Below are 16,286 nucleotides of genomic sequence, written 5' to 3'. Positions count from 1 at the left end.
TTATATGCTTTGCTAGGAAACAAGTATCATTTCTCTTTCAAAAATATTTTCTTTAAAGTATCCAAGTATCAAGAGGGTCAAGTAGCTTAATCTTTGTGATACAGAATTTACTAAAATGAACAAAAGAACAAAAGTCACAGTTGAGTGGAACAACTTAATTACCAAACTTCAGCACCCATTTGGACAAGGTAGTCTCTTTTTTTCTAATAAATGTGATCAGCATTCAAAGACATCACCATGATGGCAAATTATGACTGGAGTTTTTCAGGCATTTTTTTTCAATTTGAAAATATGAAACTATTAAAAGAACTTAAACATCCTAAATATATTATTGAGCATTCATTTACATACACTTTCTAAGCCACAAAAGAGGGAGATAAGGGCTTGATCAGAATCAGAGATTGAAAACATTTATTTTAACTTTCATCATTACCTCACTTCTGGCTTTTTTGTGTGTAGCTTTGTCCAATTTACTCAATTCATTCAGTCACTTTATATCTTGTGAAATCACCAAATTTCTGTGTTACTGGAGATACCTTATCTTTACTGACTCAAGAGAAATTTTACTAGAGTAATAGTTATAAAGTGATTTGAGGGCTTTCATTATTTGAATGCTATGTTTTATTAGAAACTTTATTTATGCATTTAGATTTTCTGATGGAACAAACTCAAATATATGTACCTAAAAAAATGCAGAACTCTAAGGCCTTTTGAGTTAACACAAAGCAATTTTTTCCAATAATATTTAATAATCTCCATTTCTTTTCAAGGAATAATACTGCCATGAGCATTTTTTGTGATATTTCATCCACTAAAGTAAAAACTTATGGCAGTTTAATTCCCCAAATAAAAAGGGGCTGCTGTAAACATACTTGAGCTACCAGGAAGCAGATGGTTTTAATTATCTACATAAAAAGCTATTTATATTGGGAATTTGAAAAAAAAATCTAGAAACAATACTCATTGTAGAAACATACATTTTAATTAATTTGGGCTTTAAATAAGAATAAGGAGTGATTATTTAGTATTACCTAAAGTCAAACTGACATTAAAGGCTAGATATGGAAACCCTGAGTGCCTCTGTGGCAAAAGCTCTGAAGAAGTGCAGTTGCATATGTAATTGTATATTTGATCTCATATGAATAAATTGAGGGGAAAAGGATTACTTGAAATCAGCACAAGCCGGCTTGTATTATAATACACAATAATAGCCTTGTTTGAGCCAAAAGATAAACATGCATATTATATACCGTACAAACTATCCCAAATTTTGCATCCAGGAAGAGTCATTGGGACCTCAGAACCAAAGGCTAATCATGCTGGATGGTATTTCTTTCTCCCTTCCCACAGACTCTTTTCTTTCTGATTAGGATATAGTGCAGGGTAGTGGTTAAGAGCAAACCATCCCTGCGTGTAGGGTTGCCAGATTTAGCAATAAAACTATAGGAAATCCAGGCACATCTGAGTTTCAGATAAAGCTATTTTTAGTTTAAGTATGTCCCTTGCAACACTGGGACATACCTTATCCTTAAAACATATTTGTCCTTTATGCGAAATTCAGATTTAATCGGATGTCCTGTATTTCATCTGGTGATCCTACGTTTTCCGTCTCAGTCACATGTTAGCTACGTGAATCTGGGCAAGTTATTTAATGCCTCTATGCCTCAGCCTCCTTATCAGTACAATGAAGATGATAATAGGACCTAACTTTCATGTTTCTTTGACAATTAAATGAGTTAATTTCTATAGAACACTTAGAATTGTGCTTAGTGTATAGTGAGTGCTATATGTTTTGTTAAATAAATATTCCTGCCTCGAAGAAAAGATTAAGTCAAAAAGACAACTTTAGAGTCTGAGCGGAAATGTCTTTTGCCTTACTATCCTTTCTTTTTTTTTATATATATTTTATTTATTTATTTGAGAGAGAGAGCATGAGCAGAGGAGCAGAGGGAGAGGGAGAAGCAGACTCCCTGTTGAGGAGGGAGACCAGCTCAACTCCCGGGGACACCATCCCAGGACCCTGGGATCATGACCTGACCAGAAGGCAGGTGCTTAACCGGCTGAGCCACCCAGGCACCCCTTGCCATACTACTCTTGAAAATATGTGTGTGTTAATTATAGGTACATGTTCCTCCAATCTTCCTCCACCATCGCCCTCCATTTATTCTCCTATCACCACCCAAATTTATTCACCCTCCTCTGCTCTCTTGCCATTCACTGGCTCCCTCCCTAAGTCATTGCTGATGCTCTGGCTCTAGGGAAATCACCCCCTGACCCCTTGGGATTGCATAGCCCTTGACTACTCAAGTGGCTCTCTCTGCAGAACAGCCACATATAACCAGAACTGGATAAATACAGAGCAAGCATAACTCAAAAGAAGGTGGCTGAAAAACCCATTTGAAATTGAGATCCTTAGCTGTGACACCAAGATGGATATTTAACCATGTTATGTGAGCATTCTCTGGGAACCCATATTTCTCTCTGGTGCTAATTCTTTTCTGCTTGATCTCCCAACAGGAAGCTATATTCTCATCCCACTGGGGAAAAAAAAAAAAAAATTTGGCCAACTGCTACAACTGAAGCATAAAAGAACACATAAGCAGAACAGCAGGCACTGGAGGGAGTGGGGGCAAAGTCAGGACTTAATAAAGAGCAGAGCGGTCAATCAGGACAATATGCAAATAGTATTAGAAGCCTACCTGGGAGGAAGAAGAACCGATTCAAAAGCCTAAGAACAAAACTTGGTTCTAAAAGTCAATTTTCAGCAATGTTTTCTAAACTTCTAAATCCCATTCAGGACTCCATATTAGTTTCCTAAGGCTACCATAACAAATTAACAACAAACCATGTGGCTTCACAATAGACACAGTTGTTCTCTCACAATTTCGGGGGCCAGAAGTCCAAAATCAAGATGTCAGCAGTTTCAGATCCTTTTGGAGACCCTAAGGGAGACTCCATTCCAAGCCTCTCTCCTAGTCTCTGGTGACTGTGATGTTCCTTGGCTAGGGGTGCTTCTCCCAATCTCTGCCTCCATTTTCACACACCCTTCTTCCTCGTGTCCCTGTGTCTTCTTGTCTGTCTCTCTTAAAAGCCCACCCTAATCCAGGATGATCCCCTCGCAAGATCCTTACTTTAATTACATTACAAAAGCCCTTTTTCCAAATAAGGTCACACTGTGAGGTTCCTGATAGATGCTTCTTTTAAAGGGGGTGAGCGGTGAGAAATAGTGAAATAGTGAAATAGAGAAATAGTGAAAAACTCACCATTAACAGGTAATCTGCTAAATTTCTAATAAGTCTTGGTTCATTTTTAGTCATTCTCAAGAAATCATTCTTAATATCTTCAAAATTCTTCCAATTATCCAGCTTCCCCTAATTCCAGCACAAAGGTTGTTATAAAATAAATAATGACGAGAATGTGGTGCCCAGAGTCAGAACTGGGTAAGTAGCATAATTCAGAGAAAAGTTGTCTTACCCACACTTTTTTCTGTCTAAGTATGGTACAAGCTACCAGCGATATTCTGGAAACAGCCCAAGGAAACAGCCCTAGGCTAATAATTTTAACTTTCACCTTTAAGACTGATTAATTGCCAAGCACTAAACCAGGAGAGGTGTTCCTTTCTATTAAGACTTTGTGTTTTTAGAGCAGTTTTAGGTTCACAGCAAAATTGAGGGGAAGTTACTGAGATTTCCCATAGACCCTCTGTCCTCACACATGTACTCTTCCTCCATTATCAACCTCCTACAACCAAGCATTATGTTTATTACAGTTGAGGAACCAACATTGATCACCCATCATAATCACCCAAAGTCTATAGTTTACATTGCTGTTCACTCTTAGTATACACTCCATTTGTTTGGACAAATATATAATGACATATGTCCATCATTATGGTATCATACAGGATATTTTCACTGTCCTAAATATTCCTTGCTGTTCAACATATTCATCCCTCCCTGCCCCCAAACCCCAGGACCACTGATTTTTTTTTACTGTCTCCAGAACAGTTTTGCTTTGAGAATTTGTTTTTAACATTTTATATAATGCTTACGGCCACACTATAATGTAGGTATTATCTACACTTTGTAAATGACAAAGTCAGGATATGAACCTATATCTTTCTGACACATACATCCATGTGTTCCCTTAATACACTGCCTCCCAGTCCCTCCTACAATGTTGAAGAGTATATTCTGGATACAGAAACCCCTCTGGTTATGAGGATCCAGGATTCATTTGCCAGCCACATTATCCTTCTTTTTATCTTTGCAATATGTAGCCAAGTGCTACGTGCTTAGTGTGCTTTGTATAAATAGATGAAGACTTGAGTGCAAAATGAAAGGTCCTGCAACAAACCTGGACTAATTAGGATGAACCCAATTCATTATGTAATACTAAGAAACTAGTTACAAACTTCTGCAAATGTCTGAGAAGTTCAATTAGATAGAATGATGAAATTCTCACAGTAAATACCTAAAGTCTGGTCAGACAACCTTCAAGGGCTAAAACTTCTGACTCACAAAAGTATCTTTTCCTAAAAATGCAAAGGAAGCAACAAGAAGACAGCTGTGTTGATTCAGTTTAAGTAACAAGGCCATGCTGTTTCGAATACCATTTAAAGGTAGACCATATGAAACTCAGTATTTATACATTGCAATGCAGATTTTGTGGTTATTAAAGAAAAGTACCATAATTCTTTAAATTTCACAGATTATTCTCCATCCATCCATCAAAATAACGTTTTAAACTAACTCTTGGGTTGAATCACTATGTTGTACACCTGAAACTAACATAACATTGTATATCAACTATAATCAAATAAAAATATAAATTAAAAAACTGATATAAAAAAATAAACTAACTCTTCATCATTCAAAGGTAGTTTATCCCATTTACCTAGACCCTTAGCTTCTCCTCCTTATTAGTCATGACAATCACTATGAGTTTTGTATTAAAGAGCAAAAGGGACATGGAAATAGACATAAACATCAAACCAAACAATTTGGATAGTAATTGGTAGTTCATACGGAAAATTTGGTGGAGAAAATGACAACCAACACCACAAAGTAAAACATTGATCAAAAGTTGGTTTTGGAAATTCCCAGATGTTCTCTATCTGCGGTCTCTCTCTGCTCCTTAGTATTCTACCACATCAGGAAATGGAAGAATACTTCATTTTTGTTCTTACTAACCACAATAAAGAAAAATATCAGGGATTTCCATTATTATGTATATCACAAAATTTTGAAAGTCTGTAATAAAATCTAAAGAATATGTTATGCACTGTTTTAGCTGCAAAAGTACGATCATGAAATAATAACATTATTCTATAGAAGAATAATGACGAGTTTTGTCTCCTGTAACTCTCTATGAACCCAGTCAGTAACATTGCTAAGCCAGGAATTGCTAGAGTTTAGAAAGATTTTGTACAGATTTTGTTTCTATTCATTTTAATATGTTTGTAGGGGATTTTCAGGGAATTGAAATTGATTCACCATAAACAGCAAGGAGTTGTGAAGCTATGTAACTTATCAGTATAATTAAGGGGTCTTTGTTTCCCAAGGCCAATAGTAGAGATGGGAAGGGTGAGGAACCAACACTAACACATTATAATCACCCAAAGTCCACAGGGGGTTGGAGATGGAGCCTAGTGACAAGAACTAGGCAATGTAACTACGAAAGTACATGTTCTTTGATCCTCTTGAGTTGCCAACAACACCTGACCTATGCTCATTTGTCCATTCATTGCTGAATGAAGTATATACTGGCCCCAGATTCTAGTTGTATTGGACATCTTGCCCACGTTGCCAAGGGCTGCTGAAGTCACTAAAACATGGTAATCAAGACAATTACAGAGGTATTGGGTAACAAATATTTAGCAACATAATAAATATCTATCAATAGCAAATTAATGTATACAATGGAATACTATAAAATCACCTTTAAAGTGATGCTATACAAGGGGTGCCTGGGTGGCTCAGTGGGTTAAGGCCTCGCCTTCAGCTCAGGTCATGATCCCAGGGTCCTGGGATCCCCAAGTCAGGCTCTCTGCTCGGACGGGGAGCCTGCTTCCCCCCACTCCCCTGCCTGCCTCTATGCCTGCTTGTGATCTTTCTGTCAAATAAATAAATAAAAATTTTTTAAAAATGAAAAAAAATTGTTTTAATGATGCTATACAAGATATGTAACATGAGAAAAAAATTATGACACAGTATTAAGTAAAATTTAAAACCATATTAAAATATAATCTCATTGTTTAAAAAGAATATGTGATATATAAATACATATTTCTTAAATACTAAAAAGATATACCCAAAATTCTAATAATGTTTTTCCTTGGAGTGGTAGAAATACAGAAATTTATACATTCTAAATATTTCTGATAGACAGAATAACGCTCTCTCCCACCCTGCACACCTAAAAGATATTCATGTTCTAATCCTGGAAACTTCTAAATATGTTACTTTACAGATGTGATTAATTTAAGCTATTTTGAGATGAGATTATCCTGGATTGTCTGGGTGGGCCCAGGGTAATCAGCAGGATCCTTATAAGAGGGAAGAACAAGGTGGGGGAGAGTCAGAAAAGGAGATGTGATGATGGAAGCAAACATCCAAGTGAGGAAGCCATAAGCAAAGGAAAGCAAGCAGCCTCTAGAAGCTGGAAATGACAAAGAATAAATTCTCCCCTAGAGATTCCAGAAGGAACATAGTCCTTGAATTAAACTGTAACCTCCCAGCTCCATAAGCAACAGCTTGAACTGTGGTATGTGCTAGCCTTCACACATACTCTCCTTGTGGCATACTGAATTCATTCATAATAGTATTAGATGAAAGGATACCAAGAGAAACAGAAGTCTCAGTATGAACATAAAGGCAATAAATAAGCTCCTTGTATGTTATTTCATCCTATGCCTACTTCCTCTTGGCCCACACCCCACCCCATCACTACCACCCCCAGTCCCATTTAATTCTGGTAAGTACTTTAATAGCATTTTCTGCTGTGGTGACTTTCATGTGTTTAAGTTTCTGTTCTATTTTGTTTTGTGTGCAGGAGTACTTATTGTTTTTTTATTTATTTGAGAGTGAGACAGAGAGAGCATGAGTGGGAAGGGACAGAGGGAGAAGGACAGGCAGTCTCCCTGAAAGTGGGAGCCGGACCCATATCTCGATCCCAGGACCCTGAGACCATGACCTGAGCCAAAGTTAGATGCTTAACCCACCAAGCCACCCATGTGCCCCTGTGGGGGGGTAGTTTTTGTAAGTTCAAGTATCTTTGCTTTGCATTTGGACATCTTTCTCCCTAATCCATGTGACCTGCCTCTTTATACTTCTATCTAATACAAATTATTGTCCCATAAATCAATAGTATACATAAATTTCATATATTTGTAAAAGGTGAAACTTTATCCTTAAGGAGTTGACGATCTATTAGAGAACCCACAAAGAGACACACAGTAAGACAGAGATCTTAGATCCCAATTCCTAACCCAACTCTAGGAGATCCAAGAAGGTACATTAGAGAAAATGATCACTGAGCTCTACAGAGCCTGAGAAATGTTGATAAGTCTAAATTTGGGGAAATGTAATTGAAACAATTCTCAAATTTTTGCTATCACCTATTATAACACAAATAACACTGGCTCAGAGCCTCTATAGCTCATGACGCACTGCCTCATCCAACATTCTCTCAAATGCCTTGTAAACTAAGTGAAACCACATCTCTTACTGTTATCCTTATTGAATACTTATGAAAAGAGAGCAGATCAGTTAGATGAGTTGACCAGGGAAACAAAACAGTCACTAAAACAAATTCCCTTACCATCACACTACTTCCTAAGAAAAGGAAAACAGTTTAAATGGATCATTAGAGACTACATCATGACTTAAGGAGAAATATGTCCCATTTCTAGAAAAATACTTCAAAACGGTATTCAGCTGCTCGCCGACAAACATCATTGCCATCTGACAAAACTGTCGAAAAGTAAGCAGTAGAAAAGTAGATTCAGTCAAATTAAATGTAATTAGCTAATGCCAAATCACAAGTTTTCCATGTGAAAGCTAAAACTAAAATGACAAAATTAAAGCTGCATTATTTTTTAAAGCTAAATTATTTTCAATAATTATTTTGAATCAGGTACTCTTTCTGCCACCTCCAATCTCCAATGACTGCCAGTCGAAAAAAGAAAAAGAAGAAAAAAGGAAGATGTTTTTTAAAGATATGAGAATTTTTACCCTAACAAAACACAAAATCATGATCCCCAAAACCAAGTAAGTTATTTAGAATGATATTTTAACAAAATGTCTATATGGGGGAAAAAATGTCTATATGGAACGATTTCAGTATTAGTTTTGGCTGAGAATCTTCCCAAATTCCAAAATGAGGGACAAGACCAGCACATAATAAAGATGGTCAAAACCCTGCTTTACAACAATTAGTCCTTCACCCATATCAAGTTTACATTAAGAAAAATTAACCAAATTTGGAGTTAGAGAAAAAGATGACTGTTGCCCTTTCAAAGTCATAGAAAGGCATGGTCTACCAAGACGGTTATCTGACACTCTACAGTAAAAGTCAGCAATTTTTTTCTGTAAAAGGCCATAGAGCAAATATTTGAGGCTTTGTAAGCTATATGTGGTCTCTATCTCAGCTACTCAATTCTGCCATTGCAGGGTGAACACAACCATAGGCAATACTTAAAAAAATGGAAGTGACTATATTCCAACAAAATTTTATGTACACAAATAGGTCTGGAGGCGCCTGGGTTGCATAGTCGGTTGAGCATCCGACTCTTGGTTTCAGCTCAGGTTGTGATCTCTGTGTCATTAGATCAAGCCCAGCAATGGGCTCCACATTCAACAGAGAGTCTGCTTGAGTTTCTCCCTCTCCCTCTACCCTTCCCACTCATACTCTCTCTCTCTCTCTCTCCCTCAAATGAATGAATGAGTGAATGAATGAATGAATTAATTAATTAATTTTAAAAAAAAAGTCTGACTTCATTGGAACTGCAGATTATAGTTTGCCTGCCTAGGGAAAGGTAACTTTCCTCTTTACTATAACTTGTGACCCAGAACCTGTGAAATGAGACATTAATTTGTAGAAGAGTGATAAGCTGAAATGATCTGCCTGGTAGGAAAAATAACCCTGGAGGGTCATGTTTCATTGGTCTGCAGGACATTAGCCAGTTTTACATCTAACTTTCATTTCTTGTTTCATCCTTCTTTCTTTCACCACCATAACGTACTTACATACTTCAGGATCTCTTATCTTCAAATGGCCCATCCCAACTCTTCATCATTCATTTAGGAGTCATCAAAATCACTGGCATGTGTTCACTGCATATTTGTAGAAGCACTATCCTTAAGTTTTTGAAAAGTATACTTTGACAGGTATGAAAGAGTAAAGTAGGAACCTGGAGAACATGCCTTTGAGGAAAGTTAGCTTGTGAGTACACCACGAACCTCTTTGGCTGAAGGTACGCAAGCCTGCTCCTCCCCTCAAGCCTAGAGAATGGGCTTCCTTAGGGTCCCTGAGAGTGCTTGATGTGTATTTTCCCACAGCACAGGGAATACAGTGAGCTGATGTTTGACTCATCCCTGTAAAGTCTAGAGGGAAAGTGACCGTGGCTTGCTGGTTGCTCTGCTGTTGGAGGGAAGAGACCTGGCAGCACTGGGATGCCATATCCACTCAAGGTTTGTCAGGACAAAGAAAGCTGAAGTATTCTGTGCTTTTCAGATGTGAGCTATGCAAGAAGGAGCTAGGCTGGAATTGCCTTGCATTCAGTTGAAGAGACACCCCCAGGCCCCATCCTATACCTAGGAGGTAAGAAAAGAGCTGACAATGAACTGGCCAGAGTCAAGGGCTCGGGGGTGGGGGAGAGGAGAGCGGATTTCCAAAGAACTCGTAAAAAGCATCCTAAGAGAAAGAAGTGCAGAGAGGGCTCATATGACACAACAGGACCAGTCAGGTAAAACCTTTTCTTCTTCCTTTGATTCCTCATTTTCCTGCTACAATTCCAAGAGGGCTAAAAGAAATAGCCTAATGGGTGAGGGGTAGAAGGAGAAATAAAAACTCTAGGCAGGGAATCAGAAAAGAAGCTGGCCATGCTTTTCTAACTACAGGCAGCCAGTGCTCAGACACAAGCTGGGGGGAGAGCAGAAACTCTCAATGAAATGGCACATTTTGATTATTTCACCGGGCTGAGCATATTAATTACTAAACTGAAAATACAGTGATCAGAGCAACCATTATTACCAAGAGTGACCAGAAAGAAAGTCTTCAGACTCTCCCAAAAAAGGAGGTTTGCCAGACAATAAGGAAAAGAAATAGGGTTGGTTTCCTGATGACATCCCCCTGCCCCCAGGACTGTCAACATATATCAATCACCCTTAGAGGGAAGTGAGAGGGGAAAGTGAAAATCTAGCTTCCCCATGGGGAAAAATAAGCACTCAAAGACTTTCTCACTTGGAAGTCACTTTGCTATGCCTGGAGATCAGGAAGAGAGAATTTAGCCTGTATAAATCAATAGGGAAAGGGAACAAATGAAAATCAAGATAGGTTCTGAGTGACTGCATTTAGCATGGGAGATTCCATCGGAGTTTTTTCTGGTTTGGGTTTTGTTGTGTTGTGTGGTTTGGTTTTTTTGTTTTGTTTTTTGCTAAAGAAAGTTTTCTCAACCATATTTTAATTGGTGTTATCACGGCACAGTTCTGATAAATTTATTTTAGACCTAAATTAGTGATTTCTTTTTTAAGTTAAGTACATATGCCAGCTGAGAGGCCATTTTATAACTGTAAGATTTGCTTAATTTTCTAGTAAGAGGTGTAGATGAATGATTCTCAACTAAGGGCGATTTTGCTACTCAAGGGGCATTTGGCAGTATCTGGAGACAGTACTGGTCATTACAACTTAGGTGATCCTGCTGACATCTAGAGAGTAGAGGCCAGGATGCTACCAAAACATCCAACAATGGACAGGTCAGCCTTCCACAGCAAAGATTATGGGCTATGAAATGTCAGCGGTGCCGAGGTCAAAGAAAACTCTGATATAAACTGGTCTTCATAGACCGGACACATTCAGCTGTTTTCAAGCATGGAGGCAAAACAGAGTCATATCCTCCTGTGAGTTGCAGATTACAATATGAGCTAATATAAGATTTTAGAGTCTTAAAACTTCTAGTTTAAATCTCATTTTTTTTAAATTTTCTTTTCAGGCTGAGTTTCATTTAAGGTAAATGCTTATATTCCCATTTTTTGTTAAATAAATATGTTACAAACATCCAACTGTTTATGTGGATCTAATCCTTAGTTTTCTTTATCTAACCCATTTTTATCCCCTACTGTTCTGAGAATTTATATGCTGCCAACTGTGTAAATGCTTCTCACATGTTCATCACATGCTTAATTTTCAAGCACTTCTCAGAGAAGATGTTCCCGAACAGATACTCTCCTTTCCACTGTTTACTGCCTTTCTACATAAATAACAGATTGCAGTAGTGATATCACTGGATCTGGTAGGGGGAAAAAAAACACCAATAATAATGTTTTTCTTTTCAGTCAATCTATTAGCAGTATGTGTGCCTTTCCCATGAGCCATTTTTGCTACCCATTACCAGAGCTACCATCAAAATTATCTTTGATTTTAAAAATAACTTTTTCCTTCAGAATCCTGGCCGTCATTCATTAGGTTGGAAAAATTATTTATGTTTTTTATTATTGATTTAGATTTATGCCTTCTAATGTTTGTGGTAAGAGACTAACTCATTATGATCTCTGGTATATCATTACATTCTCAAGTTTCATAGAATTGAGAACAAACAATAGTATTGAGATGTGTATCTTTTTTGTATATAATATATAGATGATACATAAATGATAGATGACAGATAGATGACAGATAGATGATAGATGATAGATAGATAATAGAGTTTGGGGAAATTTCTCAAATTTTAATTCCCAAATTTCAAATATTTTTTATTTTAAAACTTACATGTATATAAGGGGAAATAATTTCATTTTTTTTCTGACTTAGCTACAATTAATTCAAGACATAAAATCATGGATGTCAAGATGCCTGCGGAGCATTTTTATCAATCTAAACCTATTTCTTGAAATCCAAATGTTTAAGTGGACCACTTATTTTAAAGATTCAAGTTCTTCTCTAAAAAGAAGGATATGGTTCAATTCTGCTGAGAAGCATAAATAATTTCCTAGGGCAATATTGCCCTTAAAGGTCAACTAGCCAATTCCAGAGTTAACATCCTGTTTTCTGTGGCTGGCCAACAGGCAGCCAGATATACGTTTCTCCCCTCCTCACACTTGTAGTTACCAACGTTCTGCCTCTCTCCTTCCTTACCTTTTCTCTGGCCCCTCAAAACATTTATTTAATTTATTGGATGTATTATTTTAACTTTTGATTGAATTTATTCAATATTCATTGAAATTAGTTTTATATACTGTTTAATGATTTTTACCCCAAATTCCAAGCTTGTCGAGGCTGCTGCTATTGTTCGTAGTGGAAAGAATTTGGTCCTTTAGTAAGAGCTGTAAAGCTGAGATGAATAGCAAGAAACAGATACAGATAATGAAACACTTCCACTCACCCAGGATTCATCAACTGCTTCTATTTCTGCTGTTGGCATATGCCTTGCTACTCATCCGCTATAGATTGCAAAGCAAGACGTTGCATTTCTATACTCCAGTTTTTCTTAACATTTAGAGATTTTGAGTCTTGTGTAGAAGGAATGCAGTTTAATTAAATCATTTGTATCTAGTCTCATATGTTGTATGTGAAATCTCTCTCACCCTTCCAACTCCTATTTTCTGTTCAGAGTTACTTATGATTGATTAGTGCTCACTTGCCTTTTTATTTATAGGCATTGGCTTTCCATTTAATATTTCTTAGTGCACTTATTTTTTTTAACTGCTGCTGCTCTGATTTTTTGGCATACACACTAGTGCCTTCTGGACTGTGCTAAGCTTTGACAAGACTGAAGAGGAGGCCCGACTGAATTTGTCTAGTACAGCTAGCACTCCACTCAAAATAACTTTTCCTTTAAAAAAATCTATTTTTACTGGTTCAAGCCTCGTCTAATCTTTCAATCATAAGGTTGAACCTTGCATTTTATTTTAAAGCACAAGGGGGTAACAGTGAAGGCATTAATAAACAGGAAAAAAATCATTAACTCTGTACATTTAACATTGGTTAATTTGATAAAATTAAATCTGTTGTTTGGCTCTTCAGAGCTAATCAGCTTTGTAGGCCAAAAATATCAAACACTTGGCCTTTTCCAGTAAAATATCTTATAGTGAAAATCTTTTTTGCCTTTGCCAGTTCTTGAACTTCATACATGACATGGAGCACTATTTCCAATCATAAATGAATAATCATGTAAAAAATTGTCTAGCTTGTCATAAGATGGCTTATAATAGCACTTGTTCTAGCACAACGGCCCGTCCAGTGTGCATAACTACAACTGATGCTAGATTAGCACCATCTGAGTTATTTGCTTTTTAGGGAAACGGAATTAACAAAAGAAATGGGAATTATTAAGAGATCAGGAGGAAAATGTTTTAATTGGTCCAAGTTAGCTTGTGGTTGACCAGAGCACTTCATCCTCTCCTATTGGGCTGTAGGTTTATTTGGTTCTTTGAGGCTTTAGGGGAAATTAATTAGATAAAATGGGAAATGAAAAGATATAATTTTTTGAAGAAAAATAACATTATCTGTAGAGTCCCAAGAGCCTGGAAAGACTGTAACTATTGATTCCAGAGACAGCAGAATTTTATTTAATCTTATTTCATTTTTGAGCAGGTAGTAAATGTACCTCATTGTAAATTAAAATAATATTGGAAAACAATGCAGTAAAAGGTCTCACTCCCACTCCTGTTTCTCTGTGCCCTGTTTGTCACCTGCCACCCCCAAAGGTAACCAATTTTAGTAGTTTCTTACATATCTCTTCAGAGTTTCTTTATACAATTATAATCAAATGCAAATTTATATTCATTTTCTTCCTACTGTTTTATACAAAATATAGAATATTATATACATTGTTCCAGAGCTTTCTGTTTTTACAAATCAATACATCTGGGAGAATTTTCTATTACAGAACATAGAAAACTTATTTTTCTTTTTTAGAGCTGCTTTGTATTGTATTCTAGAGAACGGATCAAAAATTTTTTAAATCGGGGTGCCTGGGTGGCTCAGTGGGTTAAAGTCTCTGCCTTCGGCTCAGGTCATGATCCCAGGGTCCTGGGATCGAGCCCCACATCAGGCTCTCTGCTCAGCAGGGAGCTTGCTTCCATCTCACTCTCTCTGCCTGCCTCTTTGCCTACTTGTGATCTCTGTCTGTCAAATAAATAAATACAATCTTTAAAAAAATTTTTTAAATCAATCCCATATTGGTGGACACAAAGGTTATTTGCAACCATTCACTATTAAAAACAAGGTTACAACAAATAAACTTGCATGTAAGTCATTCTCTTTGTGCACAATTTTATCTGAAGGATAAATTCCAGAAGTAAGATTTCTGGGTCCAAGGAAAATGCATTTTTATTCTTGATAGATAATGCCAAATTGCACTTTATAGGGAAGGTACCATTTCAAACTGATTGGTGAAAAAAATACTTTTTTGGTATAAGTTTAATTAGCATTTATATATCTTAATACACATGACTTTGAACATATTTCACATTTTTAAAAGTCCAGCTGTATTTCCTTTCACACGACATGTCTATATTATTTGTTCATTTTAAAAAATACTTTTGTTCACTTTAAAAAATCATCTTTTTCTTACCAACCTCTAGAAGTTCTGTATATATTACGGACATTATTCATTTATGCACGAGAACTGCAGATCATCTTTCCCAGTTCATCTTTTGATGTTCATCTTTTGATTTGCTTATGATAGTTTTGCTGTGTTAATATGTATTTGTTTATTGTGGTCAAAAGTTTGTCTCTTCTTTTACGATTTCTGAATTCTTAGTCACAGTTAGAAAACCTTCCCCATTCCAAAGCTAGAAAATAATGCCATCCATATTTTTTTCCTCTATTACTTTGATGATTTCATATTTTTTTCTGAAATACATTTGGATTTTATATTGAATATAGTTGAGCTATGGATCAACTTTATTTTTCCCAGTAGACTATCTTATTATCCCAGTACCAATATCATTTAATGAAATTTATCTCATCTTCTCCCTACTGATTAGAGATGCCACATAAATTTTTTAAAGAAACACATAAATATATTTGTAAGATTTAGTCAATACATTGCTAGTTTTTAGCTACGTACTCTTAAGCATATTGCCACATATCATATTTTCAGTTCTCTCTTCCTTGAAACACAGCTCGAAATTAATAGCTTAATTCTCAAAAGGCTTGATTTTTTGCCCAGTCTATGATGTATAAAGAAAATCACTAAACTCATAAGAATACTTTTTTTAACCTTGCCACATCCATTTTATTTTCTTCATAGTACTTCACAAGTTAAATTGCCTTATTAAATTATTTGCATATTGTTTTATGAACTTACATATTTGTTAGAGATACAATACAAAATATATTTTAAACTTTTTTTTGTAATTGCATATATCCCTTTATTCTTTAGAGCAAAAGACAAAGTTTGTATAATATAGAGGGGACAGAGTAAAGAAAGAAAAACAAAAGTGGTAAAGTAGCTGCTTCTATGATTCATATAAACATTCTTCTAAAAATAATATTTTCATTTTTATATGAGTGAGTACATATGTATAAATATATGCATATGCCAAATATATCAGAATAATGGATAGAGTATTACATAGGAAAGAAAGGAGGCAGAAGATATGGAATTGAAGCAGGAAGTCCCATGATAAACATAAAGAGCAAACACTTCAAAATCTTTTCCTAGGGGCTCCTGGGTGGCTCAGTGGGTTAAAACCTCTGCCTTCAGCTCAGGTCATGGTCTCAGGGTCCTGGGATTGAGCACCGCATCGGGCTCTCTGCTCAGCAGGGAGCCTGTTTCCTCCCTCTCTCTCTGCCTGCCTCTCAGCCTACTTGTGATCTCTCTGTCAAATAAATAAATTAAAAATCTTTAAAAAAAAATTAAAAAATAAAATCTATTCCTATAATACTAAAATGTACACATCACAAAAACATTCCTAATCATAGGAATACTTTTTTGGCAAAGCTTGTTAAAGGTCACTCTAAAAGAACTATGATCAGAGATGACCATTAAAAATTAAATAATAATAATAAAGCAAGAGCAGTTAAGTGCCTATGAATAATCAGATAATTGATTAGGCCTA

This window comes from Enhydra lutris, unplaced genomic scaffold (genome assembly GCF_002288905.1).
Source record: "Enhydra lutris kenyoni isolate GAN:26980312 unplaced genomic scaffold, ASM228890v2 scaffoldscaffold72, whole genome shotgun sequence".
NCBI lineage: Eukaryota > Metazoa > Chordata > Mammalia > Carnivora > Mustelidae > Enhydra > Enhydra lutris.
Note: the sequence above shows the minus strand (reverse complement) of the source record.